The 15,116-nt window shown below is 35.1% G+C and overlaps 1 protein-coding gene across 1 annotated transcript in view; it reads right to left on the bottom strand.

The window, feature by feature from the left end:
- Positions 1–8,680, bottom strand: part of LOC136035500 (protein Wnt-1-like) — a 110,329-nt gene extending 101,649 nt beyond the window's left edge. Inside the window, exon 1 of the mRNA XM_065717332.1 lies at positions 8,570–8,680. The gene's annotated coding sequence lies outside the window, so the exon portion shown is untranslated. The remainder of the gene's footprint in view (positions 1–8,569) is intronic.
- Positions 8,681–15,116: the final 6,436 nt, after the last annotated feature.

Raw genomic sequence — 15,116 nt, 5'->3', positions numbered from 1 at the left:
CGATCAAAATTTTGAGACACCCATTAAAATCAGCATAGTTAAAGGGCAAGCACTATGCCTCTGGAGATGGAAAGACCCTGCAAGTCCCTTAAGAAAAGGATTGTAAGCTATGAAATTTGTCTAGTGAATTTTGTGTTCGGGGAGATTTTCTAGTGGAAGTTCCCCCCATTTCTAGTTCCCCATTTCATGACCAAAATGATTGTAAGACAACTAGATTCCCTCCTCCCTCCCATGCTACTTTTTTCCTCAAGTCACCCGATCAAAATTTTGAGACACCCATTAAAATCAGCATAGTTGAAGGGCAAGCACTATGCCGCTAGGGATGGCAAGACCCTGCTGTCCCCGAAGAAAAAGGTTGTAAGCTATGAAATTTGTCTAGTGCATTTTATGTGTGGTGAGATTTTCTACAAGGGAGATTTTTAAAGGGGAGAATTTTCCTTGGAGAGAGAAGTTTCCAGGAAAAAAATTCAGAAGAGAAATCATACACTGGGGAATTTAGCAAAATTTTATAAAAAGTTATTTTTATCTGATTTCTTTTTGCCAATTCAATTTTTCATGTGGAGATACTCCGGAAAACTGCCCAGAAATTTTTTTTCAAAGGAGTTGAGATTGTCCGGAGGTTTTTCTGAGGTGGGGGATTTTCCGCCGGAAAACTCCCCATGGGGGAATTCCGAAAAGGATCAACTTCCAATGAGACACTGGGAGGGGAGAATCTACAGGAAAAATTTTTCATGAAGAGAGGATTTGCGGCATGGTTAAAAAGACGATTAAAAATTTAAAAAAAAGACAAGTATTTTTTCGAACTAAAGTTAGCTAAAATTAATTTTCCAGGGTCGCAAGAAGTTTTCTTGGGGAATTTTCAGCAGGAATGGAATTGCCTAGGGGATTGGGGATGCTATGCGGGAGGAACTTTCCAACGAGGAATTTCGCTGGGAGGATTTCCATAGAGACCAAAGGTGGATTCTCTGGCATTGTTTGAAAACGATCAAAAATTAAATTAAAAACATATCTACTAAAACAAAATACTCTTTAATTACAAATTTTGTCACCAAATTTTGCCAAACGCTGAAGTTAATCTAAGCCAAAAATAAAACTGATAAGAAATATCAAAATCGATATACTGATTATCGAATATTCAAAATAAAAATATTGATAAATCTATGTATGGTTTAATCAAATTTTTGAGGGTTCATTCCCTCGTGAATCCCTCGCTCTTCACACCAACAACTAGTTGGAAACCTCCCCTGAATTGAAGCCGAGGCTCTTGATCGGCCAACTCTTGATCGGATCAAATTATCGGTCAACAACTAGTTAGAAACAGCCCCTGAATTGAAAGCCAAAGCTTTTAATAATTCTCTGAACCTAGATACGACTATGATGGAAAAAAAGGAGAGGAGAAAGGGAGGATGAAGTTTGACAGAGCCAGGAGTGGTGGAAGACGAGGTTGCCGTAACATTAGTATAATTAGTATTATTAGTAACATTAGTATATTATAACATTAGTAACATTAGTATAATTAGTATAATCAGTAACATTAATATAATTAGTATAATTATATAACGGCAACATTAGTTGCCGTAACACCTAATCTTATTTGACCAGAAATGAGATTCCGATGTTGTTAATCTAAGCCCCCTCCTTATCAACAATTGAATCTTTTGACCTATTTTTGGCCGCAATTTAAGACACTAGGGGTTATAGTGTCACCACTTTCTTTAAATAGGAGAAAAAATATATTTTAATTAATGTCCGTTAAGATTCAATTGTTTGCAATATTTGTTTGCAAATATATGTGCACATATTCAACTTGATAGCAAAAATTAATGTCTTACAGTCTCCCTCCATCCTACATACACGCTAAAATCACTACCAGGTTATTGCTGCACCAAGCCACCTCAGACCAACACAGTCACCCTTGATCTTTTTCCACCCTAACCTGTCCAAACTTCATTTATTACACCTTGCTTTGAAGTCCCACTTTACGTTGGACCTTTTTACTACCCTTTTTCTGCTCCATTAGGGGAAAGCCTGCTTTTCATCTCTCCCCAAATGGATGACCAAAATCATATAAATTTTGCTCCACTGCCAACAAATGTGTTCTAACATCCGTCGACATAGACGTTAAAGAGCCTTTTTGAAAACAATACTATTCTTAGGATGTAGTTTGATATTCGGTGTTGTAAGTAAACATTGATGTTATTTTACAGAGGCTATATTAACCCCTAAGATGTAACGTCAAAGACGTCATTGATTTGTTTCAATGAACACTTTTCAAGTCTTATAATTATTTATTTATCAATGTCTTATTGTCTAGTTTCAATAGCTCACCCTCATTCAGTTATCTTTTGTATTCCATTATAAGTTCAGTTATCTGTTCCATTTTAATACAATATTTTACAAAGATTACAGATCTTTTAAAATTTGATAAGGCTTTCGACCCTCATTTTGTTTTTTACTTTCTATAATCGTATAATGGGTACAGCAGTGCAGAGAAACTCGTGGTAAGTTTCCAAAAGCACCAAACTTTTGATGGTGCTAAATTAAAAAAAAAACTTCCTTGGTAATGACGGCGAAAAATCCTCCCTGCATCTTTGTCTTGTTTGGGGGCATAAGAGAAGATAGATCAATAGTGAAAACCGTTGCTTTAGATTTCATTAGGATGCATATAGTAATGAATTAATTGATGAATTTTTGCATTCACTTTCTTGTTATAGAATATTTTAAGTTATGAGTGATATATCAAGTTAATCTGTTACCAGCGGTGCTTCAAATCATTACGATAAGTGGTTTATCGCTTACCACGGTAAAACACGGTAAGCTGTTTTAGGTTTGCTCAGAGCTAATACAAATACAGAAGAGAGAAAAATGAAGACTTTTTTCCCACTTGGGAAAAAAGTCTCATTATTCTCTATTCTGTATTTGTATTATGGAAAGGCAGTGGGGTCTTCGTCGTTATTTACTCAGAGATCCAGACCCCTTTCCCAGGGTTATTTTAAAACAACTGTATTGACATTTAATATAATTTTACATTACATTTATTGTAATGTTGTGTTTAAATTATGTTAAAATATAACTTAGATGTAAAATTTTCAAAAGGAAAACTTTGTGAATCAACTTTGCAGCTTTTCGCTCGAGATCCTGAAGGCTATTCTGTAAGAGCGTCCTTATCTCTAATCTACCTTCAATTTAAAAAATAAATTTATATCAAGCGTTAAGAACAATTTGTGAGGAAGTAGGACCTCCTCTCTCACTTAGATTTTGAGTATTAAATGAAACATTAAATTAGTCTGCTTAACCATATATAAGCAGAGAGGGGCTCATCCTCGAAGCCACCAACCTTCTGGCATAAATTTAAGTGGGGTTCAACTGAAAGTATTTAGGGTGCAAAAACATTTTCTGTTAGTAATAACTTTTTATTCATCGATTGCCTTTCAAGAAACTTAAACTAAAAGTTTTGTTGTTTAAAACAGATGCAAAATATACTTTTCAATTTTTTCGAGGCAACAAAATGTATAGTATCGCTCTTCTATTAGAACATTTGTTCTTGAAAATTGGGGAAAAAATTGAAACTTTTGGGCAAAGGTTGAATTTAGGGGGAGACACTCCTCTTCATATACAGGATAAATCATGCCCGTTTTGAGCAGTAACGCCACTCTTTTCATTGGTTTGAAAAAACTTATTCGATTTTGTTCGAAAAAGGGGAGAAGCACCCCTTAAAATTCAAGAAATTTTAATGAGAGCCCCACCATCAGATTTAACGTATCCGAGAACTCTAATGTAGGAGTTTCGAGCTTCCATCTGCAAAAATATGGAATTTTGCTTTTTTTTTGCCAAAGGACCAATTTGCTAAATATGGAGAGCTGCCGATATTCTTAACAATTGCTTTGAGGTTCTCTTAGAGCTATTATTATATGTTTATCAAAGATTCATTGCATTTCTTTTTGTTTTTATTTTATTGCTAATAATAATTGGAAATAGAATTAGAAATGAAAATCTAAATGTTATACTGTATAATGTGGTCTTCGTATAGTGCAATTTTCTTTGTTCAAATTCCCCTTTAGTACCTTTTATGGATATAAGAAACTTATTGTCGGTTCTGTCAAACCTCCCTAGCCCCTCCCCCTGGATAGGACCATATATTGGGATATAACAAATTTTAAATATGTAAAAATACTTAAGGAGATCCATCACTGAAAAAAGCTATAGAAAATTCGATTGTTTATTAAGCTATATTTACAATAAATTAAACAGTAAAGGAATCTTAATGAAAATCGCGCAATCAGATTCAGCGGACCCTACTGTAGAGGTTTGAGGCTCCTATCTGCGAAAATGTAGAATTCTGCATTTTTCACCAAAAGAAAGATCAAGAATGCGTGTTTATTTGTTTGTTTGTTTTCCGCAGGGTTGATCGCATCGAACCAATAGTCCTAGAATGTCGAAAAAGGACTCATTCGGACGGAAATTAAAATTTTTAATGCCCTTTTAAGTGACCAAAAAGATTGGAGGCCTCCCAGCCACCTCTTTTCCCATAATTCATCCTATCAAAATTCTAAGCTACTCATCTTGTTCAGCATAGTTGACCTGCTCAATAACTATGTCCTTAGGAATATCCACAGCCCGTGGGAAAGGTTCGTACGTCAGGAAAGTTGTCCATTTTGTAGGTATAGTATTTCTTATTGGAAAGTATACAGACAATTTCAGGAGGGGCGAGAATTTTCTGCTGGGAGGATTTTGTACGGGGACAATTTTCCATGGAGAGGGAAATATTACACTGGGGAAATTTGCCAAGATTCCAATACATAAATTCTTTTGATTTGTCTTACTTCCTCTTGGCCCTGTCAATTTCACATGTCGCATTAAGGGAAACTGTCCGGGGGATATATTTACCGTGTTGGATTGGTCTAGAGTATCTTTCCGTAGGTGGGGAGGTTTTCCATGGGAAAATTCTCCATGGGGGAGTTTTACTCACGATAAATTCTCTAGGGGGAAATTTCTTCGGGAGAACTTTTCTACTAGGTGACGGGGAGTATTTTATGTGGGAAGAACTGTACACGGAGGGATTTCCCATTAGGGGAAGGAGTTCTCCATGGAGGGGGTAGTCGAATTTCCCGGTTTTATCTAAAAATAATCAGAAATTAACTTAAAAACACATGTTTTTTAACTGAAAGTAAGGAGCAACATTAAAACTTAAAGCAAAGATAAATCATTAAGTATATGGGGGGGGAGGTTGTTCCTCCTCAACACCTCGCTCTTTACGCTAAAGTTTTTTAGTACTTTTAAAAGAAAGCTTCTTATTGTTCTGATTAAACGAACCTTGTCTTTCAGGAATCGTTCTTAAGGAACTGGGGCAAAATTCAAACTTTAGCTTAAAGAGCGAAGTGTTAAGGAGGAGCAACCGCCCTAATTGACGTAATAATTTCTGTTCGTTTTAAGTTTTAATGTTGCTTCTTACTTTCACTTGAAAAAACTTGTTTTTTAATTTAATTTTACAAAAAGGATGACCTTGCCTCTTCAGAAATTTAACCCGTCTCCTTACTTAACACACTTTATAACAGGGCAAAGCCACCAAGTATTTTCTTCATATAATCGGAAAAATGACACTCCAATCTACTCGTATGGTAATGTTGAAAATTGCTACTACTTCCTCTTTGAATGGGCCATTATTCGTTTCCTCAATCACATTTGTATAAAAAGTTTAAACGAGCTGTTATTACTCTTTCCATTCAACTTACTAGTGTCTGTAAGTGTACTAGTGTCTTAGTGTCTGTAAACTTACTAGGTTCTCAGTACTTCCATTTCCCATTGACACAGACATGTTTGATAAATGAACATGTTTGATTTCTAAAGGGATCCACTTACTCTTCAGTTCGTAGTTGTTATTAAGGGGGAGCCCCCGCTTTCAAAAATCACCAGCACCAGGTGGTTCGTGCCAAGCGCGGCAGAGGTGTGCCAAATGTGGTGGAAACTGTGGCAAGTATGGCAGAACTGTGCCGAGCATGCTGGAACTCTGTGGCACACACGATGTTCTAGAATACACACCGGGAGACGGAAAGTGGCTTCCCCCCTTCGGTTTTCCCCTCTTTTTCTTTTTCGATCCTTCGAAATATCATAGCTGGGTACTTACTTATTATCTGGAACATACTCAGGAAGTGAATGTAGGTTAATCGTTATGATATATAGCGAAATATAATGGAAATATTATACTTTAGTAACAAAATTACGAAAGCTACAGCAAAAAATAATAGAAAGCAGGCCACCCAGAATGCATATATTAAATACCTAACTTAACCACATCTATATATTAAATATTTAATTATAATATACCTGCATCGTAGTCAATTTCACAAAAAAAATGAGTTAATTATAACCAAATGAGAGAGAAAAACCGGTTCAATCAAACGATTTTTCTGACGATCAATCCTATCCAAGGTTGTATATAGGGGGAAGGTTACCGGTTTCGAACCCCCCTCCAACTGAAATTTTTGTCATACTTTTAAAAACATAACGAAAATTCATGCAAACAAATTTTTGATGGGTTTTAAAAGTTTTTGTAACCCCTCCCCCGAACAAAATCCTGGATGTGCCTTTGATCTTACCCCCCTGATGGTTCTATGTTTCTGTAATATATTTCCTTCTTTGTTGAATTTTGTGACTCTTCATTGATTCTTTGTTAAAATAGGGTTTCTGTATTCTAAAGCCGATGATGTGCAGTTTCACCAGTGATTGATTTCGTTGTCGGATACAGCTATTAATAGGAGATAATAATGTTAATGATAAAAGTAAAACAGTTCAAAATAGGGATGATACCTTTTTATTGACAGTGAATAGATATAAAATTATTTAACTGGATATTTCGAACACATATACAGTGTTCATCATCAGCAGTAAAACTCTGTTTTTTGCTGAGTTTTACTGCTGATGATGAACACTGTATATGTGTTCGAAATATCCAGTTAAATAATTTTATATCTATTCACTGTCAATAAAAAGGTATCATCCCTATTTTGAACTGTTTTACTTTCGTCATGGAAAGGCAGTGTGGTCTTCGAAGTTATCTAAATGTTAATGATAAATATGAATAATCTCGTAGTTGAAATATTTTTTTAAAAAGCTGACAATAATGGAAATAAATGTGATAATCTGATTAATAAAAATATCTTACATATCGTAAAATAAGAATTTAATTGTTTTAGAATTTTCTTTTAAATGTTAAATATTCCTATGGTTGTATCTGGTACTATCAGAGAGGTTGGGGTGCATTTTCAGATAAATGACCATGAAATACGCAACGAACAAAAACATATTGATCTAATAGTACTGTTTTAATTTAAGATTCGAGGATATATAATACACTATCTAGTGGCATCAATTGACAAAAATGTTGAGAAGAAGATGTATTTTAGAAATTTAGGGGGATGGGTGGGTATTTTTTTAGTGAAAAAGGGGTGTTTTTGGTTAAATTATTTTTAAAAAATGTGTTTTTTAAATCTTTGGGAGAAGGGACAAATTCTAGTAGGAAATGCCCCCCATGGGCGTCACTGCAAATATTCCTCAAGCAGTCTTCGGATAATTCAATTTGCAGCTTCAAGTGTTACGTAGCTGCGTAAAGAATTCAATTGTAAAAATTTTTAGATGAAAATCGTGTAATTGTAAATTCAAAAGTCATGTAACGTATAGGAGAAGATTTAAAGAAAGATCACGTTTGAGTAAATTGCTATGTAGCTCAAATGGGAGTTAGCTTTGAAATGTACTAGTATATCGAAAATTTGATAATTCTGCTGTTATGATATTCAGGTATGATATGAATTTAGAATGTAACTTATCTAAGCAGTGTTTGAATTTAAAATGATAAACCGTTTTAAATGATAAAATACCTACTTCCTATTTATTTTAATACCTATTTTTTCCAGATTTTTCACTAAAAAAAAAAACAACAACAAAATTACCGGTCCCAAATTTCGACAAATACATTTACCCCTCTGTATTTTGTGAAATACCACCACTGGTGGGGCCCTCGCTGAAAAGATGGGACAGTCCTAGTTTTATTTTGCCTATTGAACTGATCAAAAAAATAATGTACGTATTATAATGAATTATTCATTAATACGTTTTAATTAAGAAGGTCATAAAATGCATTTGGTATTTTGAAGATTTTTTATTAACCGATGTTTCTGACCATAACCACATCTCAAGCAAAATGACACATGGGAAAATTTCCAGAAGGATCCCATTCTTTTTTTTATGAGGGGGAAGTTCTAAAAGGGGATTTTTACAGCAACAGTATTGACAGGATTACAAATTTTCTGTGTAAATTTGGTTCGAAGGGGGTGGCTTCCTTCAGTCTTCTTTGTGGTGCCAAAGTACTTGTGTATTATTCAGAACACACTCAATAAGTGAAGTTAGGTTCTTTCTTGAAACCAACTACGATGCAGGTACCGGTGCCTGTTCTCAGGTTAGACTATTTTTTATTTCGAGGTTATGAAAAATATATCTTGCATGAAGATTTAACCAAATCCATAAGTAAATTACAACCAGCAATACTTAAAGCCAAAAAAGAAAATAGTATTACCTATTATTTAAAGTATCGGCAATCATTATCCTTCAGACATCCGTGTTTAACTTATATTACCTCCTTCTACTACAAATGTTCCTTAACTGTCACTCGTGTAAAGAATGTGTATCAAACCTTTTAGTTTTTGAAAAATACTCTTTCTTCTGATTGGTCCTAAATATTCGCCAATGGGAGACATTCATTTTGTCAAAAGCGTTCTACTCCCGTTGTGCTGTGATAAAACTAAAAAGAAATACGCGATATTTGATGCGATAAAGAAATACGCGATGGTTGATACAATATTTGACACGTTTTTTTTTATACTAGTAGTCTTAAACACCTAATTTAAAATTTGTTTGTGCATGTCACAGGCTCCGAAACAGCAGGTATAAAGTAGCACTTTTTTTTATTTAGTAACTAAATAAATGCAAAAAGCACGTATATCAGAAAATACAGATTAACTTTAATCTGTAGTATTGTAGCAAATGGGGGGAAGGAGACTGAAGCCTCAAAAGTACGTTTTAGGCTCAGGTTATGTTCATAGCGATATAGAACCAGTGATTAATCTATTATATCCCACTGAAAGGGAAATTTTAGGGTTAATAGTGCAATATGGGTGCTGTGAGGGGTAGTTCTTCTATTGCGAAAACGTCGATTTTAATGAAAAATTTTAGTTTCTGAAATTGATCCATTCAAAGCTGTACTTTGTCCTGAAAAGGGGGGATAAACGCCCTAATATCAAGGATAGTTCTATTTTGCTGTGGAAAGCAAACTCTCTTTACAAAAAAAATAACAGTACAATCGCTAATTACTTTTTTAGATTACAATCGATAATTGCATGCTGTAAAATTCCAAAAAAGGCCTCACACATGTATCTAGATTCTTAATAAGTGTCCTGCTTTCACCAGAAATCCTAAGAAATTATGGGGAAATTAAACATTTCACAAAATTTCGGGGGGAGGCCCCCCCCCCCTGCGTAGGTGCCAGGCATGTCATGTTAAGATACCCTGTTCAGTCGAGTTTTTCACCATTAATGTGACCATTGCAGCTGCGGCATTTCTCGAATCATCAGAAAACATTTTAGTGGAAATAAGATTTATGCGTCAATATCCTAAATTATACAGGTAACATTACACTCACAACTCATCTGGAGAAAAAATCTTAATAAAACAAAAGTAGCTCCATTAGATTCCTTTTTTCAGGCTGCACCTTTTCAATATAAGGTACTTTTGTCTTATAGCCACCACATTCAAGATCTTGTATCACGAGCATGAGACGATAACCCATGCTCTTGGTCTTTACACCAGAAAATATTAACTTCGGCTCAGTGGGAAACTACATTGTAGCTATATTTTAACTAAATATTTAGTTGGTATTTTGGTTAGGCTATGTTAGTTTAGATTATGTATTTATTATAATACGGGCTATGGGGCCTTCCATAATTCTTTGTCCTAGTTTTCATATGTTGATAAAGTATTATGTTTTCATCATATTTTGTTATATTTCATAAGCAATAACTAAACTTCACTTCTCGACAGAGCTTGAGTGTGGTGGCTATAAGACACAAGTAACCAATATAATTATTGTTGCAATGACTATATACCCCACCCCTGATAGTCCCTAATAAATCCCTAATGATACCATTCATGATCCCATTCAATGATCCCATTCATTGAATCTACTCACACATCATACAGAGCCGGAAATAGAGCGGTTGGAGTGATTGGGCCTAATCGGGCCCCCCATTTGAATGGCCCTATGTTATCATAAAAAAAACAAAGAGATTTTGTAATTTAAAGCAAATTATTTTTGACGATAAGGGATGAGTTATTCAAATAATTATAAATATTTTCAACGCTCAATCAAGCTCAACCCGTCCTCAATTTGCCCTCAATATGTCCTCAAATTTTTACCTTTATAGACTTAGACTTAATAGTACTATTGCCACAGTAGTAGTGGTGGTAGTAAGAGAAGTAGTTGCAGTATAAGTGTTGTATTAGTAGTTGTAATAACAGCGGTTGCAGCATTATTTTATAGCAGCAGTAGTAGTAGCATTTACATGTTGCCTTTTGGTCAGTTGAACATCCACCTATGACACCCCGGAAATTTTACCTTGATACGGTAAAATTAACGGTAAAAGCCACTTGATACGGTACAAGCCACTCCAAAAATATTACTGATTTGCCCTTTTGATGCCCTATTCAACTAAATACTGTAAGTCTTTCAAGTTGTTGCAATTCAATATTTATTTGGAATAGTTTAGTAGCAGTAGTAGTAGTAGTAAAAGTAGCAGCGGAACTAGTGTAAGCAGTGGTATGCATATAATTACGTTTATGTCAATTGATTTTATCCTTTAAGCATTCTCCAAAGTTCCAAGTTAATATCCCGTATGGTATGGTATGTGTTTATTTCATCAAATAAAAATTACTAAAATTGCACTTACTATCAATAATATGCTGCTCAATTTAGGGACCTAAAATGTCCCTGTTCAGCAGCAAAACTACAACAAATAAATGATAACTATTCATTCAAAATCAAAGAAATACGCAAAAAACTAAAACAGACGAAACACTATACAATCTCTAAACAGCCATCTCTCATCATAAAAAAAAGAAAAAAAAGGGATACAATTTTAACCAATATAATTTATAATTTATTCAAAAAATAATTTTTTATTCTTACTTTAAATAACATAAGGTTTTCAGAACACCTAACACTCTCTGGAATTGAGTTATTAGTTAATATCCCGTTGTATTAGTAGTAGTACTAACAGTAGTAGCAGCAGTATTAGTAACAGTATTAACAGGTACATATTGCCTTTTAGTCAGCTATACACCCCACTCACGATACCCCAGAAGTTTCCTCTTGATATGGAAAGCCACTACAAAAATGTTTCTGATAGGGATCAGCAATCTATATGCACATGGCATGTTTTGACTTTTGCCCGCAACGTTTCCTCAGATGTTTATTCAATATCCTCAACCTTAGCAGTACTTGCTACAGAAGCAGTAGTTTTAGTGGTAGTAATAGTAGTAATTGCGGTAGCAGTAGTAGTGGCTGTATTTGTAGTAGTAGTAGTAGTAGTAGCGTACAAACATTCCCTATTTGGTCAATCTGGCCTGTCATTTCCTGAAAGTTCCAAATTAATATACTTAGTTATTCCATAGTTGCGCCATTTTGACTGCCCGTATGCGTATCACGTATTGATTTAGTTCAACACTCCTTCAATATTCTCTGAATGGCTCACCTGAAAGCCCTTCGTATTTTCGGAAAGTAAAGTTCAAATATGTCCATCTTCCTCTATAACATGCACTATCTGTAAACAATGAAAAAAGTTGCCTAACTTACAGCCCTTAGCCTGATGGCTGCAAGGGATTTGACATCCCCATAGGCACAAGTAGTGGACCTTTTAACAATGCTGAACAAAATAGCTGTCTCAACATTTTGATTGGATGCGCTTTAAGAAATTATGAGTGTTTGTGGCGGAGGAGGTCTTGATGAGTGAGGGGACATAATGGGGGGATGGTGTCAGGGTACACCTTTCCGTGAAAGGTACTTTTTCGATACATTTTGTTAAAAGAAGCACTTTTTAGTACTTTTTGTTAAGACTAATGCCCTTTCAAAATTTCATGTTCAAGAAATCAACTTGTTCATTAGCTATCTGTTTACCCGTAAGAAAGGAACGATTTCTATTTTTTTTACACGACTTTGTGTCCGAGGAGCAAGACATAACATACCAACATTTTCATTTATCGGTTTTTCTCTTGTTGTGCTAACGAATAGACGTTATATTATATTACAGGCTACAGACAGGCAGCCTTTGGGTTTTTGTTCAGTCATACATTAGATAGACATGTAGAAAGAAGAAAAATCGTACAGATAGACCAAACATAGGTAAATATTACTTTGAAAAAGATAGTTGGTAAAAATTAAAAGAACTTTCTCAAAGTGTTAGGGAGTAGTGGAGGTACAACAAATCCGACAGGCCAGTAGGCTACCACTTCGAACCCGATCCTGACACTTTTTTTAAAAACTTCTTCAAGACGTGGGTCTTATTCATTTCCTTCAAGATGCAGGCTCTTGTTACGTAATAGGGGGTTTGTTTATTTACATAGGCAAATATTTTCTTGAAGACTTCTTTGATTGTTTAAACACCTGCGAGGGCCAGGAAAAAACCTTCAGCGTTGACTAAATCAAGGTGAAAACGTACACACTACGTCAGTGTTTCAGTGTTTAAAAACCTAAGGGTGTAGGAAAAACCTTCAGGGCCCGCTAAATCCTATTTTATTTTCTTGTTACGTAAAAGGGGCTTGTTTATTTACTTATGCAAAACATTTCCTTAGCTGTTACGTAATAGGACTCAACTCAGTATTGAAAAGAGTTCAGTGTGTCAACATCGAGAATATTTTTCTTGGTATAGTCCTTAATAATGGATACTTTTACGCTATTGGATATTGAAGGCGCTAGCAGTGACGAAATGAAACCTAGAGCATCTAACGTAGCAGCAGAAATTACAAGGGGTTGTCGGCTAACCCTAGAATGGGACAAAATGCTTGTAGGTTATGTAATAATATCGAGCAAGTTAAATTCAGAAGAACAGTTATGCTTTGACGCAAAAGTGAATATAATGCAAATACAAAGATTACAAGACAGATTAAATACATTATCGAAATATATTGAGGACAATGATCTGAATCAGTCTATAAAAAAAGAGTGAGTTTGTTACATTTTTGTTGTATATTTTACTAGCAAGAAATAGTCTTCATTCTTCGTTAGTCTATAATCGGTAGTGGGAGTGTCAAGATTAAAAATGATTTGATTCGAGAAACAAAAAAATCATACGGAATCTAGTGACTTTGGAAAAATGTTTGACTCTAGATGATGATTTTCAAGAGTTATCTATTCAAAGGAAAATACTTTCTCAAAGATTGCTTAACAATATAATGTAAAATGATTCTCCATCTTTCGACTATCGTATAAAACTTTTACGTTGTGGGACAGAGGCATTTGACCATTTTATTGACATAATAATTGAAAAAAAAATAATATTGTGGATTTTCTTTTGAGCACTACCTAGAAATTCATTTAACAAGACCATTTTGCAAAGCAACAACAGAATTTTTTTTTAAATCCTGTCTAAACAGGTTTAATGTATTTGATTTGTGACGTCATTCGATCACTCCTCCTCCTAGAAGATATTAACTTCATCAATCGTGAGCACCAACGTAGTGAGGTAAAACAGCGGCACCAACGTAATCTTCGCCACCCGTTGTTTCAAATATCTCTACCGATTGCATCGTATTACTCATGATCTCTTTGCAAATTGGCATAAGAGATTGCAATAGCAGTCTTTGACACGTTCTTTAGCACATCCTTTAACGGGTTCTTTACCAAGATTCGAGTTTGAGGGATCCTACCCATCCATGAGTTTGTCTTCGATATCTAAATCCACCTTGTCGCTCTGCAGGAGCAAATTTGGAAATTATAGAAACGCAAGACGGAAGTTTCACCTGAACCCGTCTCCACGGATTGGTACCCATGACGCTTACAGTGCCTCAACTGGTGTTTTGATTTTGACTCGGTACGGGATCTAGATTGACAAACTGGACAATAATAGCAATTACCCTCACTCAAGACCCCTAAAATGCTTTTACCCTCACTTAAAACCCGGCTAGGGTATGGAATAGGAAAGAAATGTCAAATTGAATCGGTGTTTTTGGCAGGCCCGTAAAAAAGCCATACCTAGTGTTTCACCGATTCAATAGCAGGAGCATCACTGAATATACTACCCCTTTTTATTTTTAAGTTCATCCTCTCAGTATTCTGTTTCACATTGTAAAACTGTAACACCAATGTTTAAATGCTCATTAGTCCTCTCAAAAATATCTATTTCCTTAAGTGTTATAGGATATTGCCCCTTTGATAAGAGAAAATCTACTTCAGGAAACTCTGCTCTCTCCCCACCCCCTATAACTGCTAAAATGTCCAAAAGTGTCTTACTAGCATCATCTCTCCTGGGTTAATAGGCTCCAGCAAGGAATGCGTACATGAAGATCTCCAAGCCCGCATCGAAACGAAAGCATTTTACAACTTGACAACCCCTTACATCTGCACTATATTATACACTACTCTCCCCCTCTCACCATTTTAAACAAATTTATTTTGAGATTCTTTAATATTTAAATCTAAATTTTCTATAAAAAAAAAAACCACTGAAGCACTCCCGTTTTCATTGTAATTCTCCACCCAATACAAAATGCTACCCACCCAGTCCGAAAAATTACCCTGAAATTTATGCAAGGCCGGATAAAGTATTTGCATTCACTTTTTTAGGTAAGTGCACTTCACTCGATTCTTTATTTTTAAAATAATTTTTTAACCGATGGATGCTTTTACACTATTTTTGCACACCCTCCTACCGAGTCTGTTGTTCAAGAAGGTCTCGAATCTTGCCTACATAGAAGTGGACTATGTCAACTATATCCGTATGAATACTACCACTTGCGAGAGCAGTAAAGGCACTTCCTAACTTAGTTCTAAACACATAAATATTGCGTAGAGCAGA

This window comes from Artemia franciscana, chromosome 14 (genome assembly GCF_032884065.1).
Source record: "Artemia franciscana chromosome 14, ASM3288406v1, whole genome shotgun sequence".
NCBI lineage: Eukaryota > Metazoa > Arthropoda > Branchiopoda > Anostraca > Artemiidae > Artemia > Artemia franciscana.
Note: the sequence above shows the minus strand (reverse complement) of the source record. Positions and strands in the feature narration are given on the sequence as shown.